We start from the raw sequence: 24,966 nt of genomic DNA, 5'->3' as shown, positions 1-24,966 counted from the left end.
TTTTTAACTTGAAAATTTAACTGAAACTATTAAGAAAAATAAATGTTATACAAGAATTAATGTTTTATGATACCTTATTTTAAGCGTTGTTTTCTTAATGGTCACCACATTAGTATAATATATAAAGAAATAATTTAATATATGCAAAACTGAATTTTTAGCCAAAAAATAATTGAATACCTTCTTTAATATATTTTTTTATTGTTTTGACAAATTTTATACGTTTTATTTACAGTAAATATCTATATTTATTTATTCACTAAATTGATAAATTGCCTTAACTTTAAATACTGAGCATGATTTTAATTTAAATATATAATAATCATTTAAATTAGAATCATGCTAAGGAACAACATAAAACACTAGGATCTATATTAGAATACAGTCATCAAGTTGTTTTAAATCAGATTTTATCAACCTTAAAAAACATTTTAGGTCCTTTTTTTTATATACTAAATAAATATAAAAAAATATATACAAACCTGGCAAAACTTTTATATATTATTAACTTGTTACTTTACTAACTGAAACATTTAACTATAACATACAATGCCAATAAAAAACGTCATAAAAGAAAAAAATATTGTAAGAAATGATTTAGCGATATTTTGCCCCACTTTAAATCTAATGAAAAGTTTCTCTTAGATTTTAATGTTCGATTTTTTACTCAATGTAGGATAAATAGTTTTTTAGCCTAATTAATACATTTTCTGCTTGAGAAGGTTATTATTACATAAACAATATCTTATAGTACTTTTCCATAGCATCGATATATAATATTACATATTCTTGAATATATTACGTTCAATAGAGATTTTCCTATCTTAATTAATAATATTATTAATTAAGCATATCATAAAAGATCTTAATATGTGAAACAATATAGGTATTCGAAATAATTATAAAACTATATAGTGTATAATATATCATTATTATTATTATTAATTAAAAAAATTTAATCTTTAAGTATTTGTAAATTATTATCGTTTGGACGACATGCGTTATAAATTTATTTTAGTGATTAATATTGTTCCAAAGATTATTTTGTAAACTTTATGCTGTTGACACATTTTCATATTGCATCAAAGAGATTATTATTATATTAAATATCATCAAAGAAAATAATTAGCTACTAATGAATTAATTAAATCTTTATATGTGTTATTATCATAGATCGATATTGTTAAATTAATTCTGACTTTCTCTTTGTTATCTCTCGCTTTGAATATTACCAAATCCATCGTTCGTAAAATCTAAACTTTAGTAAAATGTAAAAATTGGTATTTGAGATATTTAACCTCAGGAATTTCAGTCATATTTAAGGCGGAACTCGGAACGAGTGGGGAACACGTAAATTTTCCTTTGAAACTTTTGTGTGCTTTAACTTTTGCAATATTGTTAATTATTCATATCGCGGTGCATGAATTCGGGGCGCGCGAGAAAAATGTTACATTTCTGAGCGAGTTCCTAAAAAATATTACATCGTTCGCAATTTAACAATGTTATTTTCATAATGGAGGAAAACATGTTATGGTATGTTTTTTGGCATAGCTTACTTATGTAGCAAGGTGCTCGGATGCCAAAGCAACATTATTATATTTTATAATTTTCGAGAACCATTTTAATACAGCATGAACTTAATCAACAAAACAGATTTTTTTTAATTTTATTTTATTATTTATTAAATATTAAACAATTTTTTAACTTAAAGTAATAAGAAATATAAATGCTTACTACATTAAACACGGGGTTATAATTACGCATGGTATTAATAATTAAGTAACCCTACTAATTAAAGCATCAAGCGAATTGTAGCTTTATTAATATTGTTGTGTTTGCACGACACCTCACTGTGGGTCTTAGTTTGTTTCACCACATGACGCCATAATTCTACAAATACCTAAGTTCTAACGTTGATACATATGTTAAAGGTCAGCTTAGATAAACTCGTCCGATTCATATTGTTAAATTTTTACATTCATTATATTTTTTTACTATTGTGACGCATTAGAAATACCCGTTAGCTTGATATGATTAATATGTAAGCAATTGTCCTGACCTGTTTCAAGTGTTCATTTTTGTTTTTAATGCAAAGTTTCATGTTCAGTTTGTATATGTAAATTACACGTGAAGTTTTTCATGGGTCTGTAGGCTCCAGGTGTTTCGAAATTGGACTTAACTCTGGATTTAAACGATGCGAAGAGAGAAGCGGCGACTTCTGCGATCTCGACGGTCTCAAGTTGGTCGACCTCTTCTTCGTTAAAATTTTGATGACTTGGATTAGATGTTTAAGTTTGAATGGCAGGCAGTAGAGGTGTCAGAGAATTCTCTGCGGGAATGTCTAAGAAAGGTGTGAATCATATTTATTAAATTTTATTTTCTCTTTCATTCAAACGGCCAATTAAAAAAGGTTAGATATTAGGTAGTTTTTAAACAGTTTGTCGTTAGCCATAGATCAAAAATCTGTATCCAATTAATATAGCCGTGACCACATAAAGCCAAATTTTGTTTAGCTATGTATCTTTCTAAATTATTAATTCTTAAAACTTATGATATTTTACTTAAAATATTAAAAGGGTAATATTATAAAAGTAACGTGAAACTATGTAATTTAGGAAAAAAAATATAATTATAAAGATCCTTTTGATTGGATTTAGACAAAAATGACGTTTTCAATAATGGAAAAAAGTAATTAAGATGAACTCGAGATTGTCGGTTTTCGCGTTTTTTCACGAAGTGAAAAATATTGATTCATTGGAATTAATTCAAGTTGACTGCTAGATTGAACTCGATAATTAAAAATTTAACGATCCATATGTTTATATATTATTTATTAAAATATTAAAAATATTTTTTTTTAGAATAATTAATGTCTGGAATGTTTAAGTTAATAATTTATTAATGGAAATTTATGTAATATGCAGAAATATGTTAAGCACAATATATTCTTTTGTAAAAAAAATTGATACTGATTTCGATGTCAATATTTATAAATGCAAATTATATTTGAGTTAAATATAAACGGTACTGTAAAGTTAATATTAAAAACGAATGCAAATAATGATTGAACATTTATTGAAATACAAGAGTTCGTACCTTCAGATTATTATATATTTTAATATTAATAAGTTCTGACTATAATATTCATTGTGTGTTTAATTACCTGACACTTTTCATTGCATTACATTTTTTTTTTAATATATTGATACAAATGACATCTCATCGTATGATTTATATTTTTAACATATACATATATACATTGACTTTTATTTAAACAAAGCAATCCTTACTAATTAAATCGTGATTAAAAGAGTAATTAAAAAAAAATAATCAGAAATCCCTGGCTCTTTTTTCGCTACCTACTTTGCATGCAGCAGTGAATTCAGTTAATTTTCACTACTACTTGTTTTAAAAATTACATAAACATAAGCAGCATAAACCATAAAAAAGTATTCGGAATTTCCTGTCCCTTTTATTACCACCTGCTTTTAATGCAGCTGTGATATTAACAAATTTTATCACTACTTTTTTTTTAAATTGCAGTGCTCGTAAACTATTTAAAAATATTCGTGAACATTTCAGTTTTACAAAAAAAAAAATTATAACAATTTTTGAGAGAAAATAAAATTTATTGATAAATGAAAAATCAGCATCTTACAATTTTTCGATAAATTCTTATAAAATAATAATAAAAAAGATGTACTAATTACAATTCAATATATATTTATTGATATTAATTATTTGATTACAATAAAGTGCTCTAAAATTTAATTATTTTTATCTTGTATTCTGCAGAATATAATATCTGTTTTGTGTAGTCTTCATGCTTTTCAATCCAGGATTGATGTTCAAATAATTTACTAAAGGCATTACACACTAAATATGAATAATGATAAAAAATAGCTGCCATATTAAAACCCAAGACAAACATTAATCAAGAATTATTGCTTTACATTTAATACTCTTCAATAAACATTCAGTATAGAACCACCGTTTCCCTTCAGAATATCGAAATCAAAATTACAATTTTTCGGTCGTTAATCTCAATTACGCGACCGGAAAAATGCTCAATGTCTGTATATACATAGTAAACGTATTATATTAACGAAGCTATTACGTCAAGCACAATTTCCACGAAACACTCCCAACTCATTGTTGTCGGGAAAGTGTACGTGAAATTTTCTTTTGCCACACCTCGAAAATCCATTAAAAGGCGCGGGCTTTCGTGTGGCGCGTCAGACGCCTCCGAGGAGGAGAAATGCAAAATCCACAGTTGTAAATAAAGCGAAGGGTCATAAAAACCTCTCCCTTATCCCACACGGGGAAAGAGAGAGATAGTATTTTTTATCATTGAGGGGATCGCGTGACCGCCGACCGTTAAGGGTCTATGGGAAAACGCGCGGAAAGTGATATTCGCACGCGAAAACCTCGGCAGTTAAACTGTTGTTACTTGAGAGCGTTTTCACGCGAAAGCATTCGGAATATTCGTCGCGACAAATAAATTTAGACAATTTCTTAATTCAGAAAACCGCCAAGAGTTTTGCTTTTCCTCTTCGCTATCTCAAGGTGCCGCTGTAAATTTTAATTAAGGCATTACACCGCGAAGGGAGAATTTTTCGATTGCGCGTTTAAATTGTATTTAATGGAAATTATATTTAATTTATAAAATTGCTTTTATTATTGTATCCTTTCAAATTGTGTTATTGTTAGAAAATGTAATTAAAATGCTTATATTTTTGAATGGCTTACATTTTAATGTTTAATTATATTCGAACGACCCTTTAGTTAAGATACTATAATAATGAAAGTTTCAATTCCAATCACTTAATATCATCCAAGTCAGTTTATTGTAAATTAAAGTTTAAGTTACAGCTTTGTTGAATTGAGCCAAAACTAATTTACAACTTTATTTAAAGTTAAACAAGTTTTGAAAACAACTATTTAGACACTGATTAAATAAATATAAAATTAGACATATAGAAAATATTATTGTGTATTTCGTAAAAGCGCTGCATTTTTTATATTCAATAATCAGAAAATAAATTGTATTTTTTTAATAAAAAAAAAATAATTTTATATTATTGATTAATATAACCTATGTATTTCCACCTTTCTGTATTTTTTATTTTCATTAGTATAAAATATTTGAGGCTTTGATTATTTTTTTCTCATATACTTCATTTTATTTTATTTTTTTCACCTTAAAAGTATTGCATCAATTTTAATAAATATTAGTTAAAAGGAGCATGGTCCAAATAATAAGGTGGATGAGATTAAACCATCCAGATAATTTATTTGATTTTATTAAGAGTCAATTTCGCCTCGTGTTGACGCGCGATGTCGTTTTTTTGATAAATGCAGGCCTTTTTTTACGATCCAGTGGATCATAATAGAAGCTTACTATTATTGTTTCAACAGATTTAAATCCAGAATCTCTTGTGATACGCTGATACGCACTGATTTTTTTCCGCTTAATTCATGTATAGCCTATACAAATTGTCTCCAAACCTTCCCAATATTACTATTGTTTATGGACTATCAAATCGGACTGGCTTAGTAGCTGAGTAGAATTTGCTTCTATTTTTTCAGCAGGACATCATCTTTACTAGTCTACCACCCCCAGATCAATTCTTGACATCGAAATTTTCAGTTCAAATTTTTTTTAACCATCTTTAATATTTATGAATATGTAATAAATCGCTTATTTTACAAGTGGTTTTAGTGGCCGTGGCTGCCGATTTTTTTAAAGAAATTCATGTAACATGCAAATTTGTATAAATAGTTCACTTGGTAAGAATCTTGCCATCGTAAATTTTAAATATTTAATTTCATACAAAATCTATACACATACTTGATTAAAGATAAATTTTATTATTTTGCGTGTTTCGTTATTTTATAATATTTTTTTAACTCTTATTGCTACAACACAATTGTGTGATATTAAATATGGACTTAAAACAATATGTAGTATGATACTTATCAGCGCCAACAAAACAGAAAAATGTCGTATTTTACGCGTTAAAAGCGTGATAAACCTAAGGTGATTCGTCTGTATCAAGACACGGTAGCATTTTATTACAAATTTTATCATACCAAACGTAACAAAATTTATTCTTCAGAAGCATACCTAAACAAATTTCAACAACCGTTTATGACCTTAACAAATAAAGCACAATGGCATGAAAAATGACCAGTGCACGGTTGCAAATCAGCAAACAATAAAATTTAATATACCATTTAACTGCAGTTGCAATACAAAAACGGAAATAAACAAATTTAAAATACCCCCAAATCTTGCAGCAAAACTAGACTAGCAAGAAATCAACTCCTTTTACATATTCATTGTCTATACTGTCACTTTCATTTGGATTTAACTATCTAAATACTCAATTGAGAACTTTTACTTGTTTTCCTTGACTTGAGGCACAAAATTATTTACTATAAAACTCTTTACAAAATGAATTTATGTCGACCATCGATATCGATGAAAAATATGTAACCTTTTCAAGTCCACCAAGCTTTAGATACGACGATCTTAGGAGATGACAGTCCAAAACTAGGCTACATATATATATATATATATATATATATATATATATATATATATATATATATATATATATATATATATATTTAATTAAACAACTGTTATTATACGTAGCTAAAATATATATATATACAATAAAAGCCATAACTTAATTAACTTTTTTTATAAAAATAAACATAGTAGTATAAAAAAAATTGTTAAGACCAAGTTATTAATTTGATAATTTTAAGGCCAAGTCAGGCTAATTAAGGCCAGCGAGCACGCAATCGATATTAGCACGATGCTTTAGACTTTAATTTATCTGTCTTCAGAAGCTGACCCTGTAAATACTACAATCAAATTAAAAAACTCAATATTTTTATGAAGTGAGACACTTCTTTTAATACATTTTTCAATGCTTTAATATCACGAACTTTTACAAACACTACAATAGTTATTTAGTTTAGTTTATGTATTATAAGCCAAGTTAATTAATTTATGATAACAATCTTTACCACACAAGGATCTTTTTTTATAGAATCTAAATTTTAAATGTTGTGTTTTTTTCGACATTGCAGGTTTTTTATAGTAATAGTTTTTAAAAACTGTTACTACAAAAAGTTATTAAAATACTATAAAAGGATTTTTTTTTATTGTTTATTCATCAATTCACAATTTTTATAAATCTGAACCTTAAGATTATTTATTTGTGAAGTAAAATATCTCTACAAACAATGGCTTTAAATTTGTTTTTATAGCTCTTATAAATGTATTATTATTGAAAGCATTTTTATAAGTAAATTTATGCTTATTAAATAAAGATTGTACGATACTATTAAATTTAATTTTATTATTTATCAGAGCTACAAAATATTAGTGAGCATATATTTTTTAAAATAAACTGAAATAAGAAATACTACACTTGCTTATAAAATAAAATCAGATAGAGTAAATAGAGTTTATTTTCTATAAAAAAATGTAGTCAACTATGTGTAAAATCATATATAATAGTTCTAGATTTTCACATCAGAATTTATTATCACCTTTAAAAATTTACCCTTATAAAAATCTGATATATCAAAGTCATTTAATACGTTAAAAAAAACATAAATCTCTCATATTATTATTAGTATATTTCAGCGATAGAGTTACAACAATAATAATAAAAATAAGGGTTGGCTCGTAAATGTCAGGTAACTTTTATTGTAAGGTTATATTACTCTTACCTCAATTTTCATTTATGATAGATTAGTATCATTACTATATAATAGTTTGCTGTCAGTTAGGTTAATTGTTAGTAGTATGCGATTAAAACACAAGGTTTCAAAACTATAATATGCTAGATACTAAACTAAAGCAATTTAAATGGTAGTTCAAAGTTTCGGCCACTCTGGCGTTAAACATATTCACGAGTATAAATTTTAAATAACATCTACCCTCAAATGTATACATCCCTGTACGCGTTGTTAATAATTTATGGCCCATTAAGCCGTTTCTAGTGTATCACCGCGATTGTCGGTTAATTTGATGAAAGGGATGCTTACATAACGGACTCGGCGTTATCCTTTCTCGGCACGCACCGTCGTTTACTCTAACTTGTGCCGATCCAGACATTTCCACCAATCAAATATATCGTCCGTATGTTGGAAAATAATTGCCAAATTAGGTTACATGCTAGATATATTGGCTGCGGGAATCTCGACTGAATGCTGCGTAAGGATTTCCCGCGAAGATGGGATTTTCACGAATTTTCCCAGCAAGCTCGAGACGTAATTTCACAATCAATTCGACATAATTTTATTTTTGAAATAGTTAACGTCGTTTCACCTGCGCTATGCTCCTGAAACACTTAAACCACTTAATGATTCGAACCGCGCACCGGTCTGGAACAAAAGCTTTATGCTCCGTGTTTAATGTGGTTGGAATTTGTAATTATTGCTACTGTTGTATAAGAAAAAACATGAATGTTAAACGTAACATATTTTCTGTTTAAAGAAAATACTTATTGTTTATAAAATTTTATAGACCCTAACTATTTTTAATGTATTTTAACTAAAAAAATATTTATATGTGATCCCAAAATATTTTTTTTTTCGTTTTTTTAAAAATTAATTTTATCACTCAGTCTTGCTTTGGCCGTTGATACCTTAGTAAGTATTTTATTATATCTCTGTTGTTACACATCTAAATTTTACATTCCAATATTTAAAAAAAAATGTGCTACAATATTTACGATAGCTGAGTTCTTGCAAAGTAAATAATTTATACAAAATTGCATGGATATATAAATTTAACACAAAACTTCCATTTGAATTGATTTGTAAAATAGTATTTAATTCATTAGATACCCTTAAATGTCAAAGATGGTTTAAAAAAATAATATGAACAGTAAATTAGGTATAATTATGAGACCAGAAAATAAAGTAAAGAAGCACACCCTACTTAAACTATTCATCAGCTACCCGAGAAACAAAACCAGTTCATTTAGAAAATTGGAAAGTCCTGGTCAGTGCGTATCTGCATCTGCATATCCCAAAATCTAGATTATTTGTGACAGTGCTTACTGTAAAAAATAATTTCAGTATATAGTAGGATTTCAAGGGAACTGTGCAATATGAAACTCTTACACATTTCTAAACAATAACAGCACGCTATTGTTATTAGCTGGATCTGCTCAGGGAAGTTAAAAAATACTTGTCAATAGAAGCCAAATAGTTTTCGTTTCCGTCCTTATGTGGCGAAATTGCCTCTTGATAAAATCTAGGAACTAAGCTAAAAGGTTTTATCTCATCCACTCTATTATCCAGATCTTGCACTACCTACATGAAAAAAAATCTAAAATGCAGACGATGTGAAAAAGGGGCTCTCGGAATAATTTATGTCTAAGCCTCCAACATTTCATGCTAATGTAATTAAAAATGTATTGAGAGGTAGAGAAAGCTTATATTTTTAGAATAATCAAAATAAATAAGTACATTTAAAAGTTATTTTTTAGTTCCCATAGAAAAACGATATTTATTTCGGGATTACCTAATATATAATTAAAATTAAGTTGAATAAAAAAAATAACATAATTAATTATTAAATTAAAATATCATAGGTAAAAATTCTAAAGTAAATTTTTTTAAATTTCCTTATAAATAATATGATACATAAATTATATATATTAAAAGGATAAGATTATTGATTTTTTTATTTAAAACGTTAAATATGTATATTTTAAAATTATTTTTTTATTTAGACTTATTTTCAGAACTCAATTCTAAAATTTGTAGCAATTACTCAAAAAAAAACAAAACAAAAAAGTCTGTTTCTGCCCTAAATCATCGCATTGAACAAATGGTTCAGTGTATAAAATATTCTGGCACCCCATTTATATTATAAAAATATAACGTGCTTTTAAACTGTAAATAATAATAACAATAATTTGAAATAGCAACAAATTTTGTATTTCATCAAAATAATTATAATTAATTATATACAAAAAAAAATATATATAAAACAGTTTTACATAAAAAGAACTTTAGATTTTTTAACAAATTTTTGAATTTTTATTGTAACCTGACAGGCATAAACCCAATGCGTTACAATGGGGTAAATCTATACCAACAGGGTAAGTCAATCAAACAAAATAAATACCTACAAATAAATAATAATCATTAGACCGTCTAGAAATCAATGGCATCTTATGAGATGATTGAACGATATTTTAATTATATAATAATTTCTAATCTCGATCTTTCAATCCCGACATGAAATAATACCTCAGGTTTTTTTAGGAATTAGTCACTGACTAATGTTGATCTATTGTGTTGGTAAAATAACAGTACATCAAATACAATTATATGGATATTACTGTTAATTTTTAAATACTTAAACATTAATATTAAAATAAAAAATATTTTAAAAATACAAAAACATTTTTCTTAGAAATATTTGAGCAATTGCAATTTTTTTATTGTCTTTATATTTTAATCTAAGAACGGAGGTTATAAAATTTAGTATATCTAAAAAAATACTGACACGTTTAACATATTACTAAATAGATAAGATGCTCTAAGAATTAATGATACTAATTTTTAAATAAGTAAAAAGTCGCATCCCAATAAAAAAAAATATCTATATTTTTTCTCTAAAGGATGCCGAATATATTTCTAGCGAATCATTAAGAGTTAAATCTTATTCGAACGCAGAGAAAATATTTTTAAATGGTAAATAAATTACCTCTTTTTTACTTTGATAATTATTTTGAAAAATTAAACAATGTTGTATTTTAAATTAAATAGTTATATAGCGATATCAAAAACTTATAAATATTATAAATTTGATTAATTCTGTAAGCACAATCAAACAATAAATAATAATTTTCGATTGAAAAGTAAAATGAGAATAATTTGTACAGCTTTTTAATTAATTAAATATTTTGATGAATTATAATTTAAATTATTTATACATCTGCTATATTCCATTACTTTAACAAATAGATAACAATGTGTTATATAATATTTACTTCTAAAATTATTTAGTCTATTTATTAAATTTAAATATAATAAATTAATATAAATAGTTTGGCAATATAATACGTCAATTTATAATATAATATACCTAATTAAAATCGAGCAAAATTAATAATAATTTTGCATTTGTAGTACCTAATTGGCAACATGATAAATATCCAATTTATGTCAGTAATTATTTTAAAATACAAAACAATAATTTTACTGTAATTTATTAGATTATTTCGTAAAGCTTGCTATTAATTATGGCACAACGTAAAACCAATATTGAATAATATAAATAAAATAGTATATAATACAACTTAGAATATAGCAACGATTATATTTTTCTCGTTTATCGCAAATAAATCACTACTTGTCCAAAACTTTCCTTTTCAATCAAACCACGACGCGTGCGTATGGTAGTGTATATTCTCGTCAAAACTTTTGATAAAGTTGGCAGGTACATGTTAAAATTTAACAACTCTCAGATACGTTTATTTGTAACACACGAGCGAAACGTGCTCACATTGCTGTTTAATATTAAATCTATAATGGATATAATATCTTCTTAATGTGTATGGTAGGAGTTTGAGTTGAGGGGAAAGGAGATTTACGTTTTTGCATTTCGTACGTGCATAAAAATACGAGAAACGTAATTCGTGCAGAAAATGATAGAAAATGACATTTTGATCGATCGTATCCAAATTCACTCCGACAAAGATGATGATATGGTAAACGATGAATATAAATGAGGGAATAGATTCTTTTTGATTTTGTTACTATCCTAAATTAAATAAAAAATTTATGATATTTCAATCTCACTGTGTATTTAACGAAAATCATTAAAAAAATATTTATTATATAGTTAAACCTAAATATGTACAATTTAGAATATTAGAATATGCTTGGCATGTTTACAAAAGACTGCTTATTATATTTAAGAACATATTTTACTTGTTCTTGAATTGTTCTTATTACATTATTTTTGTATAACTCTCTTTGATATAATATATATAAACTATGTTGTTATTAATGTTGTTCCTTCGAATCAAGACAGATTACAAAATAATATAAATGGTTCGATTTATCTATACTTAATTACATACTTTAATAATGATCTTCGTCATCAACGATGATATTTTTTATTAAAGAAGAAAAAGGTAAATTAACTTAAGCGTGACTAAATTATTAATTTTTATTTTATTGTATTTGATTTATTTTTTTGGGATACATTTTTGCTTTTAAAACTAGAGTTTTTAAATTATTGTTAGCTTTTCTCTTATAAATAAATGAGCAAAAATGTCTGATGTTCACATAGAAAACTAGAATGAGAAAAACTTGTGTATTTTAATTTGATTTTACTGCGTATTTTTGCGTTTTCATATTTTTATAAGATAAGGTGCTATAAATTAAATTTTGAAAACTATGTCACTGTAATTTTCTTATTTTAGCAAGATATAATACACAATAATCTTAATTCTAAAGTATATATTATATAACTGTGACTTAATTGTAATAATTAAACTCCATATAGTAATGACCAAATGTTTTTTTATTTGATTGTATTCAATATTGTATTTGATATATGTACTTTTACATGCCAAACAAATTTAAAAAATCTAGTGTGTAAATGGTTATTTTATTTTATTTTATACATACATAGTCAAAAATATTTATGATTTATAAAGTCACAGTAAAATCGAATTAGAATAAAAGTTTAATCATTTTGCCATTACTTATTGGAGTAAGAGTGTCTCAATGATTCTGCAGTATCACTTGCTATTTTAATTACTTAAATTATGCTTTTGTTAAAATGAGACACTTGGAATAGATAGTTTTATTATTAGATAAAGATAAAAAATATAAAAACACAAGAAAATCTAAATAAAAAAAATGGCGAACACTAAAATTACAGCGAAATACACAATTGTTTCTCATTAGATTTTCTATATGAATAAGAATATTAGACTTACTTTTTACGGTGAATATATAATATATAAAAAAAAATTAAAAAGACGGCTTTTTAAGTCTATGAAATTTTAATAACTTCATATTATGGTTTTGTCAAAATTAGACAATTTTAATAAAGATAGTTTTTTTAATAGATTTTTAACGTTTTATATAATAAAAAATATGAATACGTAAAAAACCTTAATAAAAAATATGACAAACAGAGTGCTTCCCATTCGATTTTTTTATGTGAATTAATATATCAGACATATGTTTTACTATGTATATATATAAAAGAAGACTTGTTTTAAAGGATAAAAAAATATTCATTGGTACGACAGTTTATCTATTCTAATCAAACATCTATTCATTATCAAACACAAATAAACAGACTTTAATCATTCGGTCATTTTTTTATTGAGTTTGATTGTAACAATTACGTCACATAAAACTTTTGTCAAATAAAACAATTACAGTAATGCTAGTTTTATTATTAGATTTATAAAATCACATATATTAAAAATATAATAAAGTGGAAACACAAATAAAAAATATATCAAAGAGTAAAATCACAAGTCTTTCTAATTTAATTTTTTGATGTGAATTAGAATATCAAACAATTTTTTATTGACACTGTGGCGTAACAATTAAACTCAATAAAATATTAACTTAATAATTAAAATCGTGTATTTTTATTAGAAAAAGTCGAGCCTTAAAAATGCCTGTTTGCTTTTATTTTATATGTAAATAATAAAAAATATATCTCATATTTTAATTCATATAAAAAAATTCAATGAGAAACGTTTGTGTATTTCGCTGTGATTTTAATGTTAACAATATTTTTTATTGGTTTTACCTATTTTTTATTATATTGTGGCTTTATAAATCTAATAGCAAAACTAATATTATTGTATTTGTCTTATTTAAAAATACACAATCGAGATAGTAACTTACACTGTGTCGTATTTGTTACAATTTTATTGCACTTTTGTATTTGTATGTTGTATTTTTTTTTAGTAAATTGAATTTTATGTACTTTCATAGGAACTTGTCTTGCAAATTTAATTTTTTTTCAGCCTTTAAAACTAGCCTTATAATAGCTTATTTTTCATTTAATTTATAGTATTTTTTATTATAATTATCTTATTATGACGAAATCAAATAATAAAGCAAAAAATTTCAAATAATACTGAAGCATCATTAAAACAATCAAACCCCGTGAAGTGATGTACTTTTATCAAAACTTTCCAAACAGCTTTTCAAAGTCGTTTTTAAATAAAAATATATTTTTATAGTAAAAAAATATGTGTGATATTCTAAACATTATAGAAAAATTAAACAAGAAACACTTATGTATTTTACTGTGTTCAGTGTTTGCTATATTTTTAATATGTGTTTCTCATTTTTTATGTCTTTGTTATATGTGGCGTTATAAATATAATACTGAAACTAATATCACAGTAATTGTCTTATTTGAAAAAGTTATAATACATAGCAAAAGAGATAGTAATACTGTGGGGTAATTGTTATAAAGATACTCCATCAAATAATGACCAAATGATAAAACTCTGCTTATATGTATTTGATTGGATTTGATTAACTTTTATTATAACCTGTCGAACAAATTTTTGAGCCGTTTATATGCTTTTTTGCTTTTTTATATATAAATACATAGTAAAAATATGTCTGATTTTTTAATTCACACGATTTAGTGTTCACTACATTTTTTATTTGAGTTTCTCATTTTTTATATTTTTAAATATAAATCATGTTATAAATCTCGTAATGAAACTAATATCATTGTACTTGTCTTATTTGTCAAAACCGTAATTGAAAGCAATCAAGATGCTGTGGTAATGTGATAATGGACTTATATCCATCTAAGCTCATGGGTCTACTCATCAATTATCAAGGTCGAGTTTAATCTTGAAATACGTGAAAATGGTCCAGCATATAGTATCTAATATTTAATAAGTCTTAGGAGACTTATTCTAAATTGTTTTATTTGCTATTTCTGAGCTTTAAAAATGTTATTATAAAATAAATACCACCTTTTTAACTATTATATATTCTTAACGACTCACCTCTGTCTTTACATTTACAAATACATGAGTTTTAATAAGAAATCTTAGTTATGTATATACATATATGACATAAAAGTATATTAACGATATAACGATTATTAGTAACCAATAAGAAACGGACATCGGTTGACTTTTCCAGTCACGTCTTGCGGCCGAATGAAAATTTGTTTCGGGCTTGTTGGCTCGCCTTTTTCCAGCCCGACACAAAAAAAGGAAAACCGTGTACGTTAGGTGCGGGTTTTCCACACATTCGGCGTTTTTCACCAAGGCACCATACAAGCGCTCACGTACGAAACGTTTTATTCTTCAATTGGCCGAGGGGATGCTTCATCTCCACTAGCTGCCACAATTTTACCACCCTGCACCCTCGCCCCTTAGGTATATATACACATCGGTACGCATATACACACATACAAAAATACATGCATCTTTTATTAATTTCGTACGAAGCCATCGCAGCGTAATTCTCAAATGGTTCGTACCTTTTGCCACAATGAGCCTAATATTTATTTTACGGCACTCCTTGAAACTTAGGCGTGTGTGCGAATTAAATATTTCATGTCTTGAACACATTTTTTAAACTGTACAAAAAGTCCTTTAAAGCTAATTTTTTTTTGTACAATATATATTTTAGTTGACCTTACTGCAGTGAATTATTGCCTTAATTATATACACGTAAATATTAAAAAACATGCACTGAACAACATAATAATTTATAAAAAAATAATGTATGTTTACCTTTTATTGTAATGTGTCTCTCAATGTCAGATCGAATGTCACTGTTATCAATTTTCCATATCACACATCATAATCACAAGTTATAAAATTTGGCACTAATATATATATATTTTAAAAGTCACTATTGTCTTTATTAAATTGTTTATGGTACGAAAAGAAGCTGTTGTTGAGTAACAGGGTGTCCGTAAATACGTTTTACAATGAGTTTTGCGAACGATAGGGACACGTGCTTCGCGCGCGAAAGCTCGTAGCAGAATGAACGAGATTCTGCTCGCAGCCTCGCTACGGCGTAGACGGGGGTTGGCAACAGTTTCTAAGAATAAATAATCTATACAATAAAACGTCAGACCATATTATTTTACATAATTAGCTGTACTATATTACTACATCTTTGTTTAAAAAATTCTATCTCTCTAACTTATTGTGATCCAGATTTTTTTAAACTAGTTCAATTATACTCAAATTATGTTACTATTCTATATATTTTGAGTTTAACTAAATTAAATTTAGGTATAGTTAATTTTATTTTAAGGACCTTTATTAAGCTCTTAATATAAAGCAGTGAAATGTCGTTTTATTATTTTTCAAATTTACTTACTATAACTTTTAAAAATATTTTTTATTTACATCATTTTAAGAATCCACAAAAACACATCTAATAAAAAATATTTTTATAATCGAAAATGCAATAATTTTCTATGAACTACTACAAAATAATTGTACTTAATATAAAACAGATTTAATTCAGTGGGAGTAATATTGTTGTACTTCTTAAAATCAGACCATATATTTCATTTTTTTTTAAATATGCTTTTGATACTGTTGTATTTATAATAATAATGTTGTATTTTATATTTTAATACCATGCATATAGATCTAATTAATAATACACATTTTTTACTTATTTTCATATAATTATTGCAAGTTCTTTTTATGGATCTATAATATATTTATTACATAGTGAAATAGCTTTTATTTTAAATACCAAAATAAATTCATAAAATATCAATCTCTTATTCAATAAAATCAGAAAATATAAATTAATTTAGATTAAAAACATTATTAAAATATTTATGAAATCCAATGTTAACGTAGTTAAAATAAATAGGTATTATCAACAGACAACATAAATTAAATAGTAACAAAATCTTAGGTTAACTTAGTTCAAATAAATAGACAACATTACCTTTATTTTTATTATTTATGTGGTTTAACTTAAGATGATTATTAATGTAATAAAAATAAATAATAATAGTTGTATGATGTTTTATGTATTCTTCTCTCAAGTTGAAGCAATTAAATATCAGAGGTTTCTCAAGCAACTTGATTTTACTTAAATTATACAACTAAAATTTTAGCCTTTTGAGTAGTATTTAATTCATTCACATTTGTTTATTAGTATACACCTGGGGGTGAGTTTTTTTAACGTATTTTTCCACAATTATTTCTGTTGCTTTTTATTTATTATTATTTTATATTGCATTTATAGTAAATTATAGAGAAAATTAATTAATTATTTCTAACGTTTTATTGCTTTGATTTATTTTACTATTTTTGTATTAGTATGTTAAAAAAAATATTTTAACGCTTTTCAATTTTTAAATTTCCATGATTTATTGAACATATTTTTTATATAAATCGGCTTTTGTGGATTTATTTATAACCATTCAATATATTTCATAAAATTAAAATAAAATATTTTTTGTTATGATTATTTATTTCGTACTATTTAATTTACTGATATTATTTTCTACAAAATTTATTTACATTATATCAAATATTTTTTTTTATAAATATAATATTTGTAAATTTTTAATTTTTAAGTTTTATAGACTATTTTTATTAGAAATATAAAAATATGGCATGTACACAAAACTATCAAAAAAATTGTCTATCTAGTTTTTTGTTTCTCCTGTAAAGTTTTTAAATATGAAATAAGCAACTTTACACTTTAAGCCATCAATATATAAAAACATAGAAAATTGTATTTTACTAGCTTATTTTTTGTATTTTAACTAATTAATATCAATGTAATCTAGTGGAGAATATAAATATTTTTATTCAATTTTTTTTCAACATGATTTTTTTTTATTAATTAGTGTGTTTATCAATTAAGAAAAAAATATGTTACAACTATTAAATTACTGCCTATAAAAATATGCGTACTATTTGAAAACAGTAAATAAGAAATCATCCCTATTTTAAATATTTTTTAAACTATACATCAATAGGGTTTTTTTATTTATAAAATTTTAACATAAATATATTTATATATATATTTACTTTTTAATACAAATCTGACCTTCATGACTTGACTGGTTCTTCCAATGCGCCAGGATAGCCAAAGAAGCACTGCTAGTTAAATGTTACTAATAAATCCTTATTTAAATTATATAGCAAACATATAAAATAATAATGCTTTGTAAATATTTGATTTTTAGCATTATAGAGAATCTGTTAATACATCAACGACTGTTAACTCTAATGTATAGTAAATAATGCAATGTTTACATTAATAGCAGAAGGGTCGTCAGTCTTTCGAATCATGTATATTTTATTAACCGGTTGCGTATCCCTGACTCCCGCGTGCAGAGTGGGAGTGGCACGCTACAATCCCGTACAGATACGATTCGGTAGATTTCAATAAAAAGATGTTCTTTCGCTCATTTTCACGGAGAAAACTTTCGGAAAAGCCTTCCGGATAATTTACAACTGCCCGTTCTGGCTGATCATTTATCAGACCAATGGACGGCAAACTCCTTATCGAATTCCTGCATTCTTGCAGGCAACGGATGGACGAATTGAGATTTCATATTTCGTTGAATCCGTTTTTATCAGATGTATTATATATTTTCTGATGTATATTATATGTTATTATATAAGCTATTTTACATCATTTTAAAATTATATAACAAGTTTTTTCATATAAAAAATTATGTGTAAACTTCAGTTGTGTTCTCATTAGATTTTAATGTACTTTGTTGCGTAACATATTTTCAATTGAAGGATTTATCTTAAAGATTATTTTTAAATACATTAAATATGTAGTATGCTTTTTAATATGTATTTTATATATCAATAAACGTCGTAGAAGTCTTAAAGTCGAATCTTAAGTCGTTAGTTAAGCTCTTATAGATTCGAGGTGACTGCTTGGCATTTTGTTTAATGACTTTGCAGCTAAAATAACCGCCAGTAGAGCAGGTAATAGTTTATTTTTAAAACAAACATAAATTACCACATATAAAAAATGTAGATACCAATATCAGGCACTGGAGTTACGTTGGCAGATCTTTGAATCTTTGATGGAAATTCGAGTTTTAGCAGTGATTTCAGCATAACGTATGAAATTTTTGTAATGTGTTCTCGTGATGCTCTTTGGATGATCTGCAGATGTCTCTCGTGTCAAAGCTAGTCCCTTCTCGTCTCTGTTCATCCTTGCTACTGTAACTCCATAACGTCTGCTCTGCCTGTGTGACAAAATGTCGCATATTTTGTAATGTTGGTTCAAGTTTGAGAATGTTTGCGAGTTAACTGCATTGCTTTTCATTCACCCAAGCGATCGATAACCAAGAGGTTCGAGTAACAATAATATTATGCGCAGGGCATAAAAGATTGTTTAGCGCGCGTCTTTTCCAAACAATACGTAGTGTCCGTGCAATATATTGAATTGTTTGGTAACAAAATATGTTTTTCATTGTCGTGAATATACTGTGTGTGGTTTGACTTTTATGATATTTTAATAAATAATGATATTTTTCCTTAAATATACTTAAATTAATAACATCGACTGAAATTGTAAATTAAATACAATTTATTATGAGCTCAAACTGTTACACTTTAGGGCTTTTAGGGCGTTCCTCTTTGCTTTACTTTGAAAGGTCTAAACTGCTTTTTTTATGGTTCTCAGGATTGTTTTGGTCGATTTGGAGTAGCTCTGCTTAGTCGAATTTAGCTAAAATTTTTTTCTGGTAGTAATTATAACATAAATGATTAGGTATGTCAGTAAGTGGTAAAAAAAGTGTTCTAGCCTATATAACCTTAAAAAATATGGTAAGTCCTATTCTTCCAGTCCTCGATCCTTTGACTAATTCAGATGATTAAGACGAAAATAAATTCTTTGTTATTATGTAAACAGAGGCTATGTGCCTCTCTTTGGACAATAGAAAAAAACCCTACTTTTGTGGAGATACCGCACTGTTAAAATAAAATTAGTTAAAAAATATATAAAAAACAATTCAGTAACTGAATATATGTTTAAAAATAATTTATGCTAAGAAGCTGATTATTTTAATTTAAATATATTCATGTGATATATTTTTTTTCGGAAAAAAATGAAACATAAAAATTTCTATTATACTGCAATATAAAACCAAATATGAATGATTTGTTAATAAATTTAGATTTTAATCAATAATTATATATTTACTATGAAGCGGCTTAAATAGCCAAGCTTCATTTAAATGAAAAGCAAAAAATATATATTGTTACTCCACACCAAGCAATATTATGTTATTTTTTTAATTTAATTAGACGTTTATAGTTTTATATATCAAAAGCATAAATCCTATTTAAACAGCAATGAATTATTTATTTTTATCTATAAATTTTCAGTTTTTTTTCAAAAAATTTGCCTGAAAAAAACACTTTAAAATACTTTTAGACTAACTTAAAAAATTATTCATCCAAGTTTTTGCTCTCAAGCAATTTTAAAATAACACTTGTGGTATAAATCGTTGACTATTGAACTAAAAGTCCTATGTTAAATTGGTGTTTTTAAAATTCTATAATTTTTAAGAGATTAAAATTAGTAATTATTATATGATGAAAATTCTGATTGATCATGACAGATTACATTAACCTTGACTTTCCTAATTTCGCGGATGAATATTTATTAAAATCAAGTCATAAATTTTAGATATTTAAAATTCTCTAATAATCAGATTCTTCAGCTCATAGAGAATATTTTATATGTGTTCAACAAAAATAATATTTATCGACTTTGATTCTGTTTATTTATTTTTTAAGCGTATCTAAATAATCATATTTTTTAATAAAAATAAATTCAATTTAATTTTGCATCATTATTACCTGCTCTCTGAATATATTTTTGTTGAAATATGTTCAAGCGATTTTTAATTCAATCGCTTCAGAACTGTTATTATATGGATGCTTTGACGCACAGATCTTTGTTTTGTGTTAAAGTAAAGTCCAACGGTTTTATCAATATTACTAGGCCGATAATAAACGCATAATACTTTGTCACGCTAATGAAAAAAATCTGAATTACGCAAATCAATTAAATTTTTTATTATTTAGAAAGTCTTGCAAAATAATTTTGACACAACGATTATGGATGGTCTTTATATAAATTATGACATATATCAAATATAAATTATATATGTTGTAAATATCAAGCGAATAAATAATAATAAAAAAACAGACATAGCGCCTTATAAGGGTCAGGAAATTAAGCTTTTAAAATTGTATGTAATAATAATTTATATATACTTCTTTGAAACTAATATTCTACTTTCTATATTAAATTAAAAAACTTTCAACTTTTTTTAAATTAGTCCGTGCAGTGAAAAAATTATTATGATATTTTTTTACAGTTTTTAGAATTACAAAATAAAATTATTGTTAATATCAATTGAAATATGTATAAGCAATTAAACTACTAATGGACTTTTCTGTACATATGTTTGTCATTTATATATGTTTTTTAACTAACTGTCATTTAGAGTAGACAGTGAATATTTTCAAATATATTTTAATTAACATGTCACTGCATAAATTAAAAATAAAATGAAAGTTAAAGGGTGAAACGACTCGCTGCCGCTCCTCTCTTTCTCTCCAACGCTTTAAAGCCGAACTAAAAACAAATTTTCACCCTTAGAATAAAGTCCGACATTTTTCATTGTTAATGGAATAATTAGTCGGAAAGGTACGCCGATAGAAGCGGGAAAAAATAGGGTTTATTATAACAGCTTTGAGCGCGTCGAGATTCTACATTACACTCGTTATACCTACGAAAAAAAATATTTTTTATATTAAAAGGGCAAGCTATTATAATAATAAAAAATACGCTTTGATACCCAAAGGTAACTAATTAATTTTAATTTAAAACAAATTTACTTATAACGAGACTGTGGGCATGGCGCTCGTGCTCCAAGTAATGGCACATAGTACACGCGAGGTTTAATATACTCATATTTAAGCTTAGTACCTACTACTGCAGGATATTTTCATTAAGGTGTAACCAGCGGCTGGTTTTATCAACTTGGATATTATATTAAATTTATCACAATACATATCGAGACACTGTGACCATATTGTACGAATCTATACATGTATGTTTAATCAATGGCTCTCTTAATAATCATAGCTAACAAGACGAGTCCTTATTTATTATTCCAAATAGTACGGATTATAATCCAAGATCTAAAGCGAAGCACCCTACCCCTTTCTTTAGAGTATCTGGTATTAATAGACCCTGACGGCGGTAATTAAATCAGCGAGGGTCGCTTTAAACAGATTACAAACCACCCCCAAATGCAAAACACACCCCCCTGTTACATCGCGACGATGGAAAATGGGAAAAATGTGTTAACATTTATCACAATCCCTGGTGTTGACTCAACTGTCATCTCTTAACAACCAAAAATTATGAATAATAATTAATGATGGGCTGCTTCTGTCTTTCATTAAATATCTAGATAATGCACTTTAATATTTATATTTTGAGCATTTGCAATATCAGATACTCAATATTATGTAACAAATATATATCTTTGAAGTGTTACGTAACGTAAGCGTAACAACACAATACGATAATATTTTTTTAACATTTTACGTAGCACAACGAACAGAAAACAGACACACAATGTTGAAGAAATAAAAATAAATGTTTCCTGGCTATAAAAGAAGTATTTATGACGGCGTACTGGCAAATGCATAACAAAAGAACAAATTAAGAGGGATGACCAGTAAATTCGAGACATAAACAAAATCATAAATTTCCAAGAACCCCTCTGCAACTTTTATAACGTTAAACTAAAACTACGTTCGAGTTACGATGAAAACAAATTATTTTAAGTATATGGATGCATATAAAGCTCTTGGATATATATTTCAAGAATTGTTGAACGACAGCCGGTTCTATATATAGTATATACAGCTTTTATATTTTCATTTTAGTTCTTTGTAATAATAGAAGGAGTGACGTGATCCCGTCGCGGCTTGGGTCTGGATAGAATTCGTTAGAAATTGCATCAGTGTTATCCATCCGAGTTCTAGGATATTGCGGCAATATATTCACTGTACGCTATGAAAATAGCAATTTAATTTCCACGTAGAAAATTATTTTCCTTCAAAGTAACATCTCAAAGCTAAAGCTAATCTTACACGTATTCACCGTGACATAAGTGTAAAAATTCTTAACCAACATATAAAAACCAGTGAGCAAGGTGTGTATAAAATTAAGGCCCTAAAGTGCATAAAAAGTAATCAATATTTATATTATTAATTTATTTTTGCAAAGATGTGTTATTTTTTAATTGAAAAAAATAAAAAATTATCTATGAGTAAAATATGTAATTTAATAATAAATTCTATTTGTATTCTTTTAGCTTTAGACTATTTATATACAGTATTTAAGTTTACCAATTTATCTTGATTGAGTGCTAGGAATATTTATAACTATTGATCTAGAGCTACTGATAATTAAATTTAAACCTTTAAAATGGGATGTGCTAAGGCATTTTATTTTATAATTACCGTAAAATTTGTTCCTGTCGTACTAACCGATTATATATATGATGGGGCTAATATGTTTTTATGTAATATTTTAAAAGTATCTTACTGTATTAAATTGAAAATTATATTTAATTAATAATATTAAAAATCTACTGTAAAGTTATTTAAAATTATTATTGAAAGTTGTGTTATATCACCTAATTATAAAACACAAAGTTAAAAAAAATACTTATGTAAATGTTACTCCATCCCAGAATTTACAGAATTTATTTTGTTAAATATTAATTTAATGTCTCAAGTAAACTCTTTAAACCTGAGATCCGTAATATGTTATGTGATATGGTAATTTAGGCATAGTCTATATTTTTGCCGCTTTCTTAAATGAAATATATATTATTGTAATAGTTTTTTTAATAATATATGTAAATATATATTAATTATTAAATTTTTTACTAGTTCGCGAGTATTAGTATTATTTAAATGCTAGAATTCATCGCGATTAAAATCAAAATTTCGATATTTCGGCAGTAATGTGCCTGTCATGATCACGAATATATATAAAAAAAAACGTAAGACTATGGCAGATGCATCACAAAAAAAATTAATTAAATTTTTAATCGCGAAAAATCTCACATTTGCATATGCATATATGTATGTATATGTGTATATATTATATGTTTAATTTTCATTGTACAGGGGCCTAATATTAAAACAAAGAACTAAATAAAAATATAAATAATATCAAGTCCATTATAGTACAATATTTACCTCACTAAATGAACAACACACATGTGCTTTCATTTAGTATTTATCTTTTGCCAAACATCAATAAAATGTTAGTTTAGTTGGCAATTGTTGGTGAAAAGTTATTCGTAAAATTCTCTCTTTATCCGTTTTCACAGGTATTCAATGGGTTAATACCTAGGGAATTTCACGGCTGGTCAAGAACCTTGACTTTTTATTGCTCATAACCACTTTTGCTTTATGGCAAGGTGCAGAAACATATATTAATGTAAACTCGCCTTTTGGGAACAGCTCATGGACCTCAAAACATAAATTTCGCACTTTTCCTTCATAATTTGATCTCTCGCAATATTTTTGAATATACCTTATAACTTATATAATTTTTTTTTTATCAAAATATGGTTCATTTAAATATAACTTTATATAGTTATTCATAAATAAATATGTCATTTTAATGCTAATATAATTCTTGCAGGTAAATAGCTGCCTTAACTAAAATATGTTATAAAAAGAGTATGAAATTGTTTTTTTAATTGTATGATTGTCCACAGCATCTCTCAGTAATTTGAAGAAATGTTTAGCGACATACAGATTTCCACAATAACTTAATAAATCGTATCCCAACGCTCCTTATAGAAAGTCTCTGGGATACAATAACGTAGAATAACCA

At 26.1% G+C, this 24,966-nt stretch overlaps 1 protein-coding gene across 1 annotated transcript in view; it reads right to left on the bottom strand.

The window, feature by feature from the left end:
• Positions 1 to 15,921, bottom strand: part of LOC148226760 (C3 and PZP-like alpha-2-macroglobulin domain-containing protein 8) — a 246,540-nt gene extending 230,619 nt beyond the window's left edge. The window contains exon 1 of the mRNA XM_088203337.1: positions 15,798 to 15,921. The gene's annotated coding sequence lies outside the window, so the exon portion shown is untranslated. The remainder of the gene's footprint in view (positions 1 to 15,797) is intronic.
• Between the last annotated feature and the right edge of the window lie 9,045 nt (positions 15,922 to 24,966).

Source organism: Plectrocnemia conspersa, unplaced genomic scaffold, assembly GCF_051122295.1.
Source record: "Plectrocnemia conspersa isolate PC_06_02 unplaced genomic scaffold, ASM5112229v1 ptg000014l, whole genome shotgun sequence".
NCBI classification, from domain to species: domain Eukaryota; kingdom Metazoa; phylum Arthropoda; class Insecta; order Trichoptera; family Polycentropodidae; genus Plectrocnemia; species Plectrocnemia conspersa.
This window is presented reverse-complemented; position numbering and strand designations above follow the sequence as displayed.